At 33.8% G+C, this 16705-nt stretch overlaps 1 protein-coding gene across 1 annotated transcript in view; it reads right to left on the bottom strand.

Annotated features, from left to right (window-relative positions):
* The window catches only part of Med (Smad/Smad4 homolog Medea), a 278163-nt gene that overhangs the window by 221318 nt on the left and 40140 nt on the right, over positions 1-16705 (bottom strand). Inside the window, exon 3 of the mRNA XM_090413229.1 lies at positions 7767-7904. The gene's annotated coding sequence lies outside the window, so the exon portion shown is untranslated. The remainder of the gene's footprint in view (positions 1-7766; positions 7905-16705) is intronic.

Here is a 16705-nt window from a genome sequence, read left to right as displayed (position 1 = left end):
AAACACTCTGCTCAATAGTATCCCAAAGATTTTAGATGGGATTTAAATCAGGTCTTCTAGGTAGCCACTTCATTATTTCAAAGTCTGGTCCTGTGAGATGAACAGTTGTCTTGCTGGTAGATGCCATCTCCATTGAGATGTATGATGGACATAAATGAAACATTTAACTTTTGATATGATTTCTTTTGTATTGCCTCTTGAACTCCTTAAGTCTGCTGGAAGTTTTGATATCTCTCTTTTTATAAAAAAAAAAAAAAAAGGTCATCTATGAGTTCCATGTACTGAGATGCATCGAGAGTCGCTGGTATGCTGACAAAAGGTCCCAGAGATGTCCAAATGAAGACACCCCCTGAGCTGAAGGATCCATGGTTTCATGGGGTTGGTGCCATATCCTCAGCCTCCCATTAGAGTTATAAGTTTAAATAGTGATTCATCACTTCAGGCTACAAGCAAGCATTCAAACACAGTGTCATGCCATTAGAAGTGGACTTGTGTAGGTCCAGCTCCCAAAGCCGAGACAGTGGGCTGAACGTTACGTCCTTGCACTGACTTTCCGGCTGGAACCCTCGTTCGGATGGGAGGTGATTTGAGATAATGTCTGGCCCCTATCGGCCATTATGATGCAAGTCAGACAGCGAAGCCTACAATCATTCAAGGCTGGTTAACTTTTGCAGTTTGTCCGAGTGCTTGTTTTTCTGCCAGAATTTTCATATTCCCGGAACACTCTTGAAACTGTCATACAAGAAAATCCAAGTTCGTTGACAATTTCGGAGATTGACTAACCCATCCTTCGGACATCTATGATTTGCCCTCTGTCAAATGCACCTAAATCCCCTACCTTTTCCATTATGCTTCTCACGACAAATGCTTGGAGAAGCCAATTCTGACAGCTAAATATAACCACAGTTTTGCTCCACATGTGTGCAAATGCAGGAGTTGCAGTACAGAATTTGCATAGCGTCTCCTATCCCTAATTCAATTGCATTTCTGTTTGTCTGTGTGTGTGTTTTGAAGAAATTCAATGACTAAAAGCCAAGGGATAACAAAATATAAAAAACTATTATTTGAACGCATAACTAGTTTCATCTTCTTAGAAGACTTCATCGGGTGCATTCCTTGTAAAGAGAAATACAAAAAATCTAGATTACAAGAGAATAACTGCTATAAATTAAATTGCAAATGGATTGCTGATGTCTGAAGGCATTCTGGATGCCATAGCATTGTTGAGCACATTCATGAATGCATGATCTCACACTAAAACTGGATAGCTGAGGAGTGAGGTTATCGCCATACCTCAGCTACAACCTCTCTGATTATGTGGCAACTTTAGCATATGTGAGAACATGCCTGCATGAATGTGCTCAACAATAACGTGGCATCCAGAAAACCTTCAAATGTAAGCAATAACTTAATTTATAGCTGTAACGTATATATTTGTAAATTTATTAACGTATTTATGTAATGTATATTTCTGATGAAGTCTTCAAAAAATACAAAACTAGTTGTGCATTCAAATAATAAATAGTTTTTTGTATTTTGTTATCCCTAACTTTAGTCTTAAATTTCTTCAAATTATATTCATACTGTTTGTGTAAGAATTGCATATGCATATCATATTATGAATATAACTGGATTATTAGTGAGAGTTTTAAGTCTCCATTTAGCAGAATTTTGTAATTTTTACACTACCACTGCAATTTAGATTAAGCTGATTGTGAAGAGCTTCATAACATCATTCGAAGAGTCTCTAATTTGAAAGAACTTAAGAATTTTTGTGTTGTCATATGGAATCCTGTGGCTAGTATGCTCTGTAAGATTATTCAGCTTGGAGAAAATGGATTCAATCCATATGTTCTATTTATAAGATGTCTACAGTACACCCTGTCTGGATAAAATAGTATAGAATGCAAGAACAAAGGATCTGGTACACTCATGGGTGAGCAAAGAGAGGAAGTTTGTCATTCATGGAGATCTCTAACAAGAACCAGTTTTCTCTATATCATTTGTCCTTAATTACTCTAAAAACTTCTACTTGTTTAGTAGAACCTTCTATAGGACTATTGGTGTAAATAAATATCATATTCAATTTACCTATTTGCTTTGGTCATTACTCAAAACAACCCAACTTCCCATTTTTTTTTTTTTTTACATTTGCCCATATTACTTAAAATGTCTTGCCATTCAAGAAGTTGTTTTCCAATGACACTTCCAATGGTGTCCATATAGTAAATTCTTCTAACAGTGAGTCTGTTCAATTGAAGGTGAAGATGGCATAAAATTACATCATATATCATCATTTGCATGATTTAAGCCAACACAGAATACCATCTGCTCAGTTAAGTCTCAATTTTCCAGCCCATCCTTGTTCATATTCAGTATCTAAGAAGTCACCTAATAATGGAATACACCACAAGAGAGTCAAGGATAGGACAATGGGTGAGATGTCACAGTCAGTTCTCCATATTCCTTATAACTATGTATAGGTCTCCTAATTATCTAGCTTTGATCCTGAAGTGACCCCATTATAATGCCTCCATAGCAGAGATGGAAGAATAGGATACACTCTTCGTTTAAAAAACACCTGCTACTGCCATGTGCCAATCTCACATGGCAGTAGCAGGTTTTTTCCACCTGAATACAGTCAAATTGTCTGGAGAACACATAATTAACATATAAAAATACTATTAATGGGCAGTAAATGGCATAGTGCAGATAGTGGATTATGTTGCAAGTGCTTTAGTGTCCTTCTGCAATGAGTCCTTAAACTCAATAGAGGTGTCATGTAATAATAAAGCCATTATCGAAGCAATATATTTTTCAAGGTCAGTTAATACATGGGGCTAATGTGTTATTACCTATTTAGAGGGCTTGAAAAGGTTTGTGCAAGCAACCAGTCAGGCAAGTATCTCATTATTAAAATGTTAGCATGGCAGGTGTACTCTACTACAGTCACCTAATATATCACTGTCACATGGTTTTTCCTGGATCTAGTCAATTTATAAACTTTTGTTAATACTATGGCTAATTTTAACGCAATAACTTCAAATCAAAAATGTTACCTACTATGTAGGGCCGGTACGAGAGTATCTGATGCCCCTAGGCAAAGAAAATTTAGCCGCCCCTATACATTGTCTCTATATATATTTTGTCATACTCACACAAGCACACATACACATGTGATGCCTAGGTTCGCCTAATGGTAAAACCGGCCCTGCTACTATGTATTGATGTGTTTAATCAATCTGTGAAGAAAAAATTTCATGCATTTTATAAGTGATACAAGACCAATTATTGTTTTTTTTTTTATTAACAATACCATTTTTTACTACATTTTCACTCCTAACATTTATACAGCGTGGCCCATAAGTCACAAAGGGATTTAAACATTTAATAACTTTTTTATTTATTAATTATTTTTATTATTATTATTATTTTTTTTTTTTTTGTTAAAATGAGATACAGAACCTGGAGATTTTTTTTTTTATTAGTATAAGAGCCACATCACATAACTTCCATTTTCGGCTTCACAAAGACAGGCTCTTTCTACAGTGTTGTGTCCCATTTTATGATTATTAAACTTTCCTTTTCTCCTTTCAAGTGAATCTCTATACTTTCTTTAATCAAAACTTAACTATGCACGAGATATTACAAAATTCAAATATTTAAGCTTTTCTCCCCTTAGTGTCCCTAATATTTATATTATACTGCGCCTTTCAGGACATTTAGCTTAAGATATATAATTTGAAAACAAGGAGCAAAATACAAAAATATGTCTGAGCGTGAAACTATTAAGCAGTTGTGACCCTCTATCTCGTAACTTAACACATTAATTTCCCATTTGACTAGGTTCGTACATTTTTCAAGTGGTGCATTAGGCAGCAATTACAGACAACTGTATTATTAGTGAACAAAAGTTTATTTAAAATCTCAAACATGGTACAATTCAATTTCTATTATATAAAGCACAATTCAATACTAAGAATAAAAATTACAAAATTACACAAGCAAAATACAAGTATTAGGGCAAAATCCTAAGTGGGAATTTGCGATCTTGCCGTCAAAACAGACTTTATACATAATAATATACACATATAATCCTGGAACAAATTAACACTTTACTTAATCTTATACTAGTCAGAATGCTCTATATTGCTATAATACCATGGACATTAATGTTTATTTTCAGTTTACCTTATCTAACTGACAAAACAAAACAATATAGGTTAAACTATCCTTTCGCTATACCCATACGTACATTTGACCTTTAAGACACTCTCATATATGATTACCATGCTCATACATAAATCTCTAGCACATGAATGCTTATCAAATAATATAAACTAGTTTACTCTCATTCTACTCTGATTTGTACTAAAGTCCTAGTATATCTTCGACTGTCCAGTAATTAACAATGATTGCAATTATATGTGATTTCAATTGATACATGATTTTACAGTACCTTTCTAGGACGAACCCTGGTTTTCACGATCTATACCTTTCATGCTTGAATTAAGGACACACACAGGATCTTCTATTCTATAACTATGGAACTCATCACGTGGGCACGGACTTCTGTATGGATTTTCTTTCCCTCGATACAAGTACTGGATGATGAGATACATAGACAATTCCTTCCTTCTTGTAACTATACGGCATTCCTCATCTCTTGCAATAGGAATATGGGATCAAATTCACACACACTTTGTTTCCTTGTTGCATCGGACGGAGATAGCTCCTATGCCGTCACTCAGGAAAACCCGTGTTACCTATATGAAAATTTCGTGAAGAAACTCTGAGGAAAAAAAGCCCTGTGTGTGTGTGTGTGGGGGTATTCCTAACCCTTTTATCTGCATGGCCCCTATCGGCACTTTCTTCAATTTCTTCCCCCCCCCCCATTGGAGTCGATCCCATTCACCAATTAAAGTCGCGTTTTTTCTGCACAAAACATGCTACGGTCCCTTGCACGCGACTCTCACGTGACGATGTCTCACTTCGGGAATTGACCTTGAGCGATTGTCATTTGTTTTAAGCTAGCCTCTATACTAAATTAATCCCCTTTTTAGAATTTACTTCAATATTTTAATCTCCTCTTTTTGAGTGTTAAACTAGCCTCTCACATACAAATTCTTATCTCTAATCTTCTTTGTCTTACTTAACCTATTTTTTCCATATCCTTTTTTTTTTGTAATAAGAATCCCTTTTTTATTATTTAGTTAAACAAACAATTTCTGCTATAATTAATTTTCTTGGATGCAAGCATATTTTCTGTCTTTAAATATCTTGTATTAGATACTTACATAGAATTTTATATTTTTATTTTCTTGTTACACCATGATAACTGAAATTTTTACATTCTTGGTTATCAGGGTGTAACAACAGCATGTTTCCTAACAGCTGCAGGAATTAGGACTGCAGTGTACTAATTTCTGCACAAATGTTCTCCTTCAGTTGTTGGATAGTCTGGAGCTTGTTCCCATACACCTTTTCCTTCAGGTAGGAAGAAGTCGAGAGCCATTAGATCTGTAAAACGTGATGGCCAATTAACTGCAGATCTTTGTGAAATTATTTGTTCTTTGTGTTAGAATAATTAAATGCTGATTTTCAAAATAAAACTGATAAAACGAATAAAATAATTTTTCAAAATTGCACGATTTTGGTTTGTTGTTAGGTTGTGAATTTTTCCATGATTAATTTCCACATATTCCTTAGTATACCTGAAAAAAAAAAAAAAAAAAAAAAAAAAAAAAAAAAAAAAAAAAAAATTAATAATTAAAAAAAGTTATTCACATTTTGAACTCCGTAACTTACAGGCCAACCTCTAATATGTCTTGAATCAGTTTAATGGAAAAAAAGCAAATAAATTCTTCACCATTAATAAGCAAACAGTGAAAACATTCAGTATCATAAAAACTCACAATAAATAAACAAACAAACATTAGGTCTACACATAGAACTATGTTAGTTCATATGAATGGAGAGGGCCAGTGCCACCATGTCACGTGACACAGTGGCAACTCAGAAAACATTTTAAACTGAATCAATATAATATTTTGGAAAAACAAAGATTTCTTTCTCAAAAAAAAAAAAAAAAAAAAAAAAAAAAAAAAAAAAAAAAAAAAAAATCAGCTAACGCCTTTTTATTCCCATACACGGGAGTAGGCAAGGCCATTTAGCCCTATCTAACTTTTGGAGACTGAGTGGGCAGTTCAATCTCCACTGGTACCAATCAGAGATAGATAGCCCAAGGCTATCACTAATTAAGCAGTACACAGTGAAGAGAGACGGCTCAAATGTGCCGCCATCTCGTGGTCCCTAACGCAATATATTTAATGTCTGAAATAATGTGGGTTCTACAGTCGATTTTCTTGAGTTTACGGGAGGAAAAACCCGCTTGCCTGTGCCAGAGATCGACTAACTTGGGAACCGGTCAAAAAAAGGCTTAGAAAAATTTCTTCTAGTCGCCGACTAGACTCGAAACCAAGTCTTCCTTCGTGCGGCCAAGTGCCGTGGTGTGCAAACGCCACATCCACTGAGCTACACAGGCTCTAGATTTCTTTCTCAATTTTCCAAATTTCAATATCCACAATTAACCGTCAAATTCAACATATTCCATCACTGGGTAAGAAACAGAAAATTACTGCTGTCTACCATGTATCTATTTTATATTGTCATGTTGTGATTAACTGGTTACCTCTCAGTACAAATGATACATGCGTATATTGTAATCTTCTCATTGATCATATTCCATTATGAAAAATTCAGTGAAAATTGACAAAACAGGGTATTTATAATGACTGGTTTATATGTGTGATATATGCATAAAGTAAAATAAACAAACTATTTATGACATAAAACATGAAACAGATGGCACTGTGTAAAAACTAATGATTAAATTGAAACCTCAGATTTTTATTTATTTTATTTTTATTCAGCAACTAAAAATTCTCACTTGTCATAATGAGCAAATGAGTGCATTTTTCTAGCCCCGCTTATTTCTACACTTATAAATTAAGACTGACCAATCCAAGAACACATGATTTTCATTAACAAATGCAATCACTTTATATTTATTAACATGCTTTTTGTTCATATCTAAAATAGGTATTTCTCGCTAAGACAATATTTCACATATCAAAACGTTTTACCAGTTTGCAAGAAATATACATGAAAAATAACCATAACTTATTCTGTTTTCTAGTCTTATAGGTATAAGCTATTTTTATGAGCTAGAAGCAAGTCACTGGTGGAAATCACAAAAACTGTATTGCAGACTATTGCAAAATGTTGCCAATACCACCTGTGATTGAAATTTGGTTTACTATTGATACTGATATAAATATTGAGGTCTGAACATCAATAAATATAAGATGAAAATTTTGCAGGCAGGCATTTTTCACACTTTCAAAAATAATAATTACAAAAAATCAGAAAATAAGCAAGCTAAATAATCTGGAAAAAAAAAAAATCTTTACTGGTGTCATGGTTTTAATCATACACCATCTGATTACCTATTTGCATTGCATCTGTTTATATTTTAGCCTGATGCTTAAATAAGAACAGGTGCAATTATCTAAGTTTTAAACTGCTACAAACAACAAATAATAAAAGGTAACAAAGTAGTGAACTGTTAGGTCTCTATGGATCAACTATTAAACTAAATGAATCAATATCAACATGAGGACAGCAAAATGGAGTTGCTGGTAGTGCTGTGGTTGAATGTTAAGTAATTTATAAGTGGTAATAAGTACTTATTTCTATGTATTTACCTTGACTAGAATGGGCTCTAAGCCATGTAGCTGATTGTGTAGGTCTTACTATTTCCTAAACACAAATCTTGCTGCCCATGACATAGATCAGTACTCACATAAAGGATGTACATGGATTGAAAGTTTAAACTTCATGAACTTGAGGGAAAGAAAAAAAAGGAATTACAATTATGATACAAGACATCTAATACAGTTTAGTTCAAATACAAATAAACTTATTCTGAACTAAAATATTCAAATTTATGTATATTTATTCATTCAAATTTTTATTTTTTCAGCAAAGTGTATTTTAATATTGAAAAAACAATGTAAAAAAATCATTCATTCATTAAAATCAATTATTTTATTGATGCTTATTATTGCCATTTTCCTGCTAGAAGATTTTTACTTTACGCTGTTTCACAAATTCTTAATTTTTTCTTCTTCTTTGTATTCTGCATATGTTATTACATTAATGTGACACAAAAAAAAAAAAAAAAAAAAACGGTATGTCGAAGGAGGGACCCCCCCCCATCCCCCCGAAACTTAAATTGCTCATAAGTGGTGCAATTTTGACTAAAAACTGCATTTTATTACAGCAGTATATCCTGAAAAATAAAGGATAGAACATTATTTACTCTGTATGTAGCATTTCTGTCACATCTTTAACATAAGAAAACATGCCATTCTTTACTAAAATGAATCAATACCCTGAAATCAGTAACCTGATTTTCAGTGAAAAACTGAAACTAATATTAAGTTTCTAAAATTCAATTCACCATTATGCATGTGAACAAAATAATACCTATAGGTAGGTTACTACCTAAAAGAAAGTGGTTCAACAATATTAATACAAATTCAAAGACAGAGATACAATAACAGCTGCTAATAAATAAAATGACTTTTTTTGAGGGGGGGGGGGGAGATTTATAGTTTAGAGACAGTAATATCCAGAAGAGGACAGTGCAATTCACTCCCTTTTCTCTCAGACATTTTCTATCTCTGCCAGGTTTCTGATTATAGAAGAATAATGAATAATTATTCATTATTCTTCTATAAAGAATAATTATAGAAGAAGAAAATACCTACAGAAGAGGTATTTTCAGGGGCAATGTTCTGCTGAACTGGCCACCATTTTCTTCTAAAAACCCAAGCACTACTGGTCAACATTCTTTTGGTATACAGCTTCAAACCCTAAATCAACTTCTCTTTATTCTATCTATCTCTAGCTTTTGGAACATCCTTCCCCAGGTTGTATCCTGCCTTAAAGAATACAACCACTAGCTATTCAAGAGTTTTCTTTTAAATCCCAAAGAAAGCAAATTTACAGTATAGCAGTAGTGTGGAGATAAGTTAGATAATATGGCTGGTTGGTTGCTTTATTGTTTATTGGTGCAAGAATAGCAAAAGTTATACTGAGTCATAGCAAAGGTTACAGTAGTAACCAAGGTCAAAGGTTACAACAATGCATAAATAGTCAAAGATAAATTAGTAAATAATATGTATATATGTAATACAAAAATCAATATGGTACTGTTACACAGTACATAGAAAGAGTAAGAGCTAATCTAGCAGCCGCAGTCTCATTTTCCTTAATTCCAATGTGGCTGGGAATCCAGCACAACGAAACATCAAAATTAAGGGTTTTCATTTTTTACCACAGGTGTAACACCACACACATAGTGTAACACCATACACATAGTGTAACAGAAGCTGTATTTTGCACCTTTGTAATATCTTTACTCTATTTATATTTGTAATATCCTCTTTATTCTTTATAAGCAGTGCGTGCTTTTTCTCTCGTAACCTTTCTTATTTATTCTATTGCGTACTATGTTTATCTACCTTTCGCACTATAAGTCTTATGCCTATGGATACTAGAAATTTATTTTTTTAGACTGTGCCACTAGCATTTTTAAATTGGCAGATTCAGTAACACGTCTGGTAGATTTCTCTCTTACTAGCGTATATTCCTTCAACAAAGTTTATATAAACAGTCGTGGTTCTTAAGTAATTAAACTGCGCTTTTAATGCCTTAGTTGTTTCCCGCTCACAAGTCTGATTATTTTTAGAAGCAGTGCATTGTAAAATAAAAGATCAGGCAGCACGCTTTTAACAAATAATTAAAACACATTTATTTACATTAGTATGAAATATACATGAATCAAACGATAGGAGATTGCTTTCTCTACCCATCTATAAAATCTTTAGCATAAAATTAGAACCTTTTTACTTCAACACTAAACAATTTCTTTAACTCAAAAACTTATTTACTCTCTGCTTACAAATTAAACTTCTAGTTTACTCGCAAAGAGGTTAGCTAACTCTGTTAAGCCATTTTACAAATTTGATATCAATTTCTAACATGTCCATTAACTCTTTTATAGATACTTCTTATTACTATTAAACTAATTCTTAACAGTCCATCTATAACATATCTCCTAGATTATAAGAGGAAATGTACAAAAGGATGGAACTTACAGAGGCTGTGTCGCACACTCTTCCAAAAGGTCCTGCACTAAAGTCTTTATGGCTTTTCTTTCATCTCAAGTTTTAGGCTTCCTTCAGGAGTATCTTGCTTCAGCGGTATCACGTCGGGATATTGGTGGGCTTTTGGACTGCAATCTGCGGTACTCGAATAGCACATGCAAGAGGTTTTCAGCATACGGCAAATTCTCCTCTGGATCCTACTTCGGGAACTTCTGCTTCTAATTACAAATAACAGTGCCTCTAACTGCCGACCATCGATGACTGTAATTGCCGCCGACTGGCTCTCTTCGGTAACAACACTTCGCCTTTGCTCTCTCGGCAACTGGATCTTGGCTCTCCTCTGTCTGCAACTGGACCTGGACTCTCCTGCTATATAGTGACTGAGGCCTTGCCTCTCCTCTCAATGATCGGTTCAGTCCCCTTTTATTTTGCGATTCAGGACCTTGCACCAAGGGTTGAAAACCCCGAAGAATCAGCACATTTCCTTGATCTTTTTTTGTTAATGATGACCCGTTCTTTCTTCTACTCCGTGAACTCCCTTTTTTTTTTTTTTTTTTAATCTTGCTGGTTAGCGGAAACTTGTCTGAACCTAGCAGCACTCTTAGATACCAACTTTAAAGGTGTTATGCGCAGAGCTCGCAAACAACTTTCTCATACTCATAACAATCGGAACATTATATATATACAACGTTCCGATGGCAAAGCATTGCCTTTGTTTTTGATGTTAAAACAGTAAATACAGTCACTTTCCATAGGGTTGACTGCATTAATATTTGCAAAATATACATAGAAACAAACAAGATTATTTACAGTTCTCATGAGACTTGACCTCTGTAAAAATTGATGTAAAGTGCTTTGGTATTTTTAAGCTACATCAAATTTTACAAAGGCCCACCCCTTCATGAAAAAATTTTAATCATGAACGTGGGTAAAATTTTTTTCTTTAATCTGTTTCTGTGTCGTGTCTCATGCATTCTCTGGGTCGGACAATACTCAGATTTGTCATTTCATTTCGAGGAGGGAGCACCGACAGCCTGATTTGTGGGCTCTTCTTGACGCGACTGGCACTGTGACTCATGTTTGATATTATCCCTCGGGCATTTTACCCCTTTATGATACCCTGCCCTCCTCCTAATTTTCCCATTGCCTGGGAGGTGATTTCTATTACTTTTCTCTAGAATGTTTACTTCTATCTCTTTTTGATTATCCTCCCTTAATTCTTTTTTCGTTACGTTTTGATCATTAATTAATTTTTACGCTTGAGAAGAGGTAAGTCTCAGATTGACTGTTACTTTCGGATGTTGAAGCTATTGAAGGATCAGTATGATTATTTCGAGATATTTCATCACCTCTTTTAGTCGGCCCGACATTTCTTTCATTCTGCTTTCTCTCTTCACGAGATTTCCCCACTCTATTTTTAAATTTATGGTTTCCTTTACCAGATCGTTTATTACCTATTAGGAATATTTCATTTCTAGAGAAGTTGCATGAGAACTTGTACCTCTCTAGAAAGTCAGTTCCTAGGATAATCTGTGCACTTGTGCGAGATGTCCTGGGAAGGACCAACAACTCTTGCCAAACACACAAATTAAATTCTGGCAAGTACATTTTTAACTTAACCTTCTTTGTTGCATAAAACACAGAAGTTGAAAGTCCCGATAATCTGATTGGTCTCTTCAGCTTAGTAATGCCTCTCCATATCTTGGATTTTATTGCTTGAAAATAATCTCCAGTTATGATAGAGACGTGTGAAACCAGTATCTAATAATATGTCACAATATGATCCTTGTTCCTTCCCTTCTATGATCATTTTAGACTTCCATGGGTGCTCTCGATTCCTGTTCTCTCCTCTCCTCTTCATGGTTTGTTTGCATAATTATGATGAGGGCACCCAAAGCAGCAACAGAAAACTTAACAATAAAGAGTAAATGAAACAGAAAAAGAGAACTATGTAACTAAAACAAAGAAACAGAAAATATAATAACAAAAAGAGTTACCAAAAATGGCTATATTCCAAGATGATAGAAACAGAATAGAGTACAAAAGAAACAGCACAGAACTAGAAAAGCATATATATATCTAAGCTACAAACAAAAACCTAAAAAATAATAAAATACATGAACAAAGAAATAAAAAAAAAAGTCAAAATAAGAACAAAAGAATAAAATAAAATAATAATAATAATAAAAAAAAGAATGAAACAGAAAATATTACAATGTTAGAATTATAAAAATAAAGTATGGCACAAAAACAAAAAACAGTACTGAACTTTGACTCCTCTCCCTCCATACACAAGCTATTAAATATGCCATTTGAGTGCATGCACATTAATAGAAGAGCATGTGTAGAGTATGATATTACATCGAATCAAGTAATAGCATCTGAAAATCCTATAAACGAGGTTAAGTTTCCAACTGGTGAAAGTAATTATGCAAGTTTGGGTGAGGTAAAATGAATGTGAGAGTTTTGACTAAGAAAGGACATGAGTAATAAGACAAGTGATTATAATAAACTGATGATGAAAGTTTTTTCACTTAGTTATAACATACGATGGGGAGAGTCTGGACTGTAGCAAAACTACACATAAATGAGGTGGTGACATAGAAAGAAAAGCCATTTATTGTCGAGCATTATTTTTCTTCATACGGAGTTGGTATGAGCAGTTTCTTCATCGTTTCTGATAGTTATCCTCAGTAACTCTATAAATTCTCTTTCACTTGTCTTGCATGTTTTTACCCCAGTCCATGTTCCCAAAACCTATACTAATACACACCTTATATCCCCACAGTTGAAATTATGAGAGTTTTATTTGCATCCATAAAGCTTATGCCCATGTAATTTGCAGCCTTCTTCAGATGAGCCTATTCTGTAGCAGCATCCAACTATATAATTTTTCACTCAACCTCACAACAGACCACCTCATACCCACTGCAATAGTGTTTTCATCATTGTCTTATTCGAGAGGTTCCAATGTACCAAGAGTGTTCTGCCGCAATGCAAAGGGCATTCAGGGAGACCATGAACTATTAACACAAATGAAAACGATGGGCATGTGCTGTGCTGAAGCAAGTGTCTCCGAAATGCAGTCAAAACCACACAGCAGTATAACTCGGGATACTGAGGAGTCACTACAGAGAATCCTTAAAGAGCTGGATGCCTTTTCATATGTCATTCAGGTAAGTCAGTGTTTAACAGCAATGGATTTTGCTGCATGGCAGGAATACTGTGCTGGCAATGTCTATGAAGATCAGTCTTTCATCCATAATGCCTGGTTCTTGGATGAAGCACATTTCCATCTAAGTGGAATACTCATTCCTTCAACATGTAAACAGACAAACCTACAGATTTCTTGGTCTCTCGAGATCTGAATTTGTCCTAAAAAAAAAAAAAAAACCTCTTCACAGCGAGAAGGTAACCGCATGGTATGTGGTTTCCAGCCTTGACATAATTGGACACTACTTCATTGAAGAGGGTGGTGTAACTGTGATGTTGAATAGCAAACGCTGCATCAAAAATGTATTGGTTCCATTCACCCAGGATTTGCATAGGATGTGCATGCAAAAAACATTCCATTTCATGCACAAGTATTCCAACAGAACGGAGCAACCTGTCATACATCATCATGTGGTTTTGTTGGAATACCTGCATGAAATCGGATGTTTTTGCATGCACATCCTATGCAAATCCTGGGTGAATGGAACCAATACATTTTTGATGTAACGTTTGCTATTCAACATCACAGTTACACCACCCTCTTCAATGAAGTAGTAGAGGTAAATAATGATATATCCAGTAGATGTCCCAACCCTTGTTCTCCAAGATGACGGAGAACCTTCAGATGTGATACAAACCTGTCTTGAAAGACAAGGTATCCATTTCGAGCATATAATCTACTGTCATTAATGCTTTAATTAACCAAATTCCACCAATAGCTTTGGATGTACATATCATCATGTACATATATTTCATTATAATTATTCAGTACTAGTTTTTTTTTTTTTTTTGCATACAATAAATAAGATGAAAAATAGGAAAGTACCAGTTGAAGACAATATCAATACAGAACTATACAAAAATGCAGATGAAAAATTCAATGAAAGATGCTTGATATACTTTACTTAAAGACTCTTGATTTCTGGGAAAAACTCAACTCTTGGGGGAAAAAAATTGAATTTATTAATCGAACAGAGAAAAGAATTTCAAAAAGAAACACATTAACTGATAATAAAAAAGCCTTTGATAAAATTAATAGAACCAAATTGTTTAAATCATTAATCAATTTAAATATACCAATCAGCTGTAAAAGTCTATTCAAGAAATATATACAGGAAATAAAACAGCAGTAAAATTAGAAAAAATATCAGAACTGGAAGACATATCAAGAGGAGTATGGCAAGGATATATCCTATAACCTCTACTTTTATATATACATATCAGTGGTGTAGTGCCCATTTAGGTTGGTGGTTGTGCTAATGTGGCTTATGCGACCCTGTGCTACAAATTTCACGTGAATTTGCATTTTCATTAATGTATGAAAGTTTTAAGAGTACAAAGTACATTAGCACTCATCTTAATTGGTCGAAGGCAATTAATTGTAGGATAACTTTGAATATTTTAATTTATCAATTAATAAAATTTTAAATATGGAAAGCATAAAGATCAAGTTAACAATGGCTATGCTTCATGTGTGCCGTATATGTGAGAAGCAGAAAGGGTTTCTGTTCAAGATTTTACTGTAAATTTTGTAACCTCTATTTAATAAACTTATTCCTCTGTAATTTCCATAATCATCTCTGTCTCCATTCTTAAATATAACCTTAACTTTTAATTAATCTGATGAAACCTCACATTTCCTCCAACAGTTATTTATTAATTTTAAGAATCTGTGTTGTAAATATTCTCTGCGATATTTCCAAAGCTGTCTTTATGCTATCTAATCGGGGTGATTTTCTTTTTTTTTTTTTGATATTTTCATTGCTTCTTTTAGTTCTTCCAATTTGATTGGTTCTATATCAGTGCTGATTTCTTCATTATTATTTTCTGTTATTAAATCTGGGTCATACCATAAATTCTTATAATGTTCTATCCATTGTTTCTCTTATATTTCTCTTATACTGATTTGTGTAGTATCTTTCTTTGTTGTTAAATTTCCTTAATATTTTGTAGGCTATGGCTTGTCTTCTATTTTATTAATAAATCTGTCCCAAAGAGTCTAGATGAGCTTTCTGTACTATGGGTTTAGCTATATTTCTTTTGTTTTTGTATATTTCTTCTGTTTCCTTTGTATGTTTTTGAAGGAGTGATTTCTATGCCATTTATTGTTGTTTTTTTCTTTCATTGCATTTTCTATATCTGTGTTCCAGATTTTTAATGTTTTTCTTTTTAATATTTTCTTTTTCTTTTCAAGCACTACAGAGGCTGCTTTATGAATTATCTTTATTAAAGTTTTCCATTCTTCTTCTTCTATATCTTCACTGATTTGGGCTTCTTTTAGGTAATCTGTTAATCGTGATTGACATAGCATTCTAATGCTTTCTTCTTGTAATAGATATCTTTCTATACTTGTTCTATTTCTTGTTTTTTCTTATTTACTTCCTTTCTCCATTTTGTTAATATTTTAGAGACTACTAAATAATGATCTGAAAAAATTTCATGTAAACATGTACATCTCTCACACCATGCACGCAAGACAGATGAAACTCAGTAAACAAAAACAGCAAATTATGACAAATGACAATGTTAATTGGATTGGCTGACACAATAACCAATCACAGTCACTGATTTCTGGGTTCCACTGTCTCAGTACACACTGTGCCTTGCCTTCTGGATGGTTTAAACCCATTGGAATGCTAAGAATTTAATCTGCTGTGCCATCTGTATGTCAATTCAAAGGTGTACGTATTTGTGACTGTACACCCGGGCTATTAACATGAATGTGAATGTTTACGCATCGAAAAGTATTCTTGTGTTTCACTTTAGGAATCGCACAAAGCCAAGAACAATTAGGGGTTTTTAACAGAATAAATGCAAAAAAGATAACATCGGTGATATTGCTATTCCATGGGCGAGCACTGCACAAATACCGCACCTTGAATATACGCCCCTGATATATAATTATAGCAAACTGGAAAATAGCATAACCTATTTGGTATACAAATAAACACACAGATAATGATACACTATTACTTGCAGATAATCAAAGTCATTAAATAAAATTTTTGAACAATATAATACGACAAAATCTGAAGTAAAGATAAAAATAATGGCTTTCAGAGGAGAAAACCCAATAAGAAGTAAAATAGTCACAGATGATAAAATACAGAACATGTATCATCATCAATTTCCTGATATGTACTCTCAAGGGGTATTCAGGCTACTATGACAGTATTACATGATTAATTTCACATTATAGTTGATCTCCTATCAACAATTTTGTTTTTCTATTTCTTGTCAGCACTCCAATATCGTCA

Source organism: Typopeltis vanoorti, chromosome 23, assembly GCF_054136105.1.
Source record: "Typopeltis vanoorti isolate ZY-2024b chromosome 23, IOZ_Tvanoo_1.0, whole genome shotgun sequence".
Lineage (NCBI taxonomy): Eukaryota > Metazoa > Arthropoda > Arachnida > Uropygi > Thelyphonidae > Typopeltis > Typopeltis vanoorti.
The sequence above is the reverse complement of the archived record's forward strand: the minus strand, read 5'-3'. Positions and strand labels throughout refer to the sequence as shown.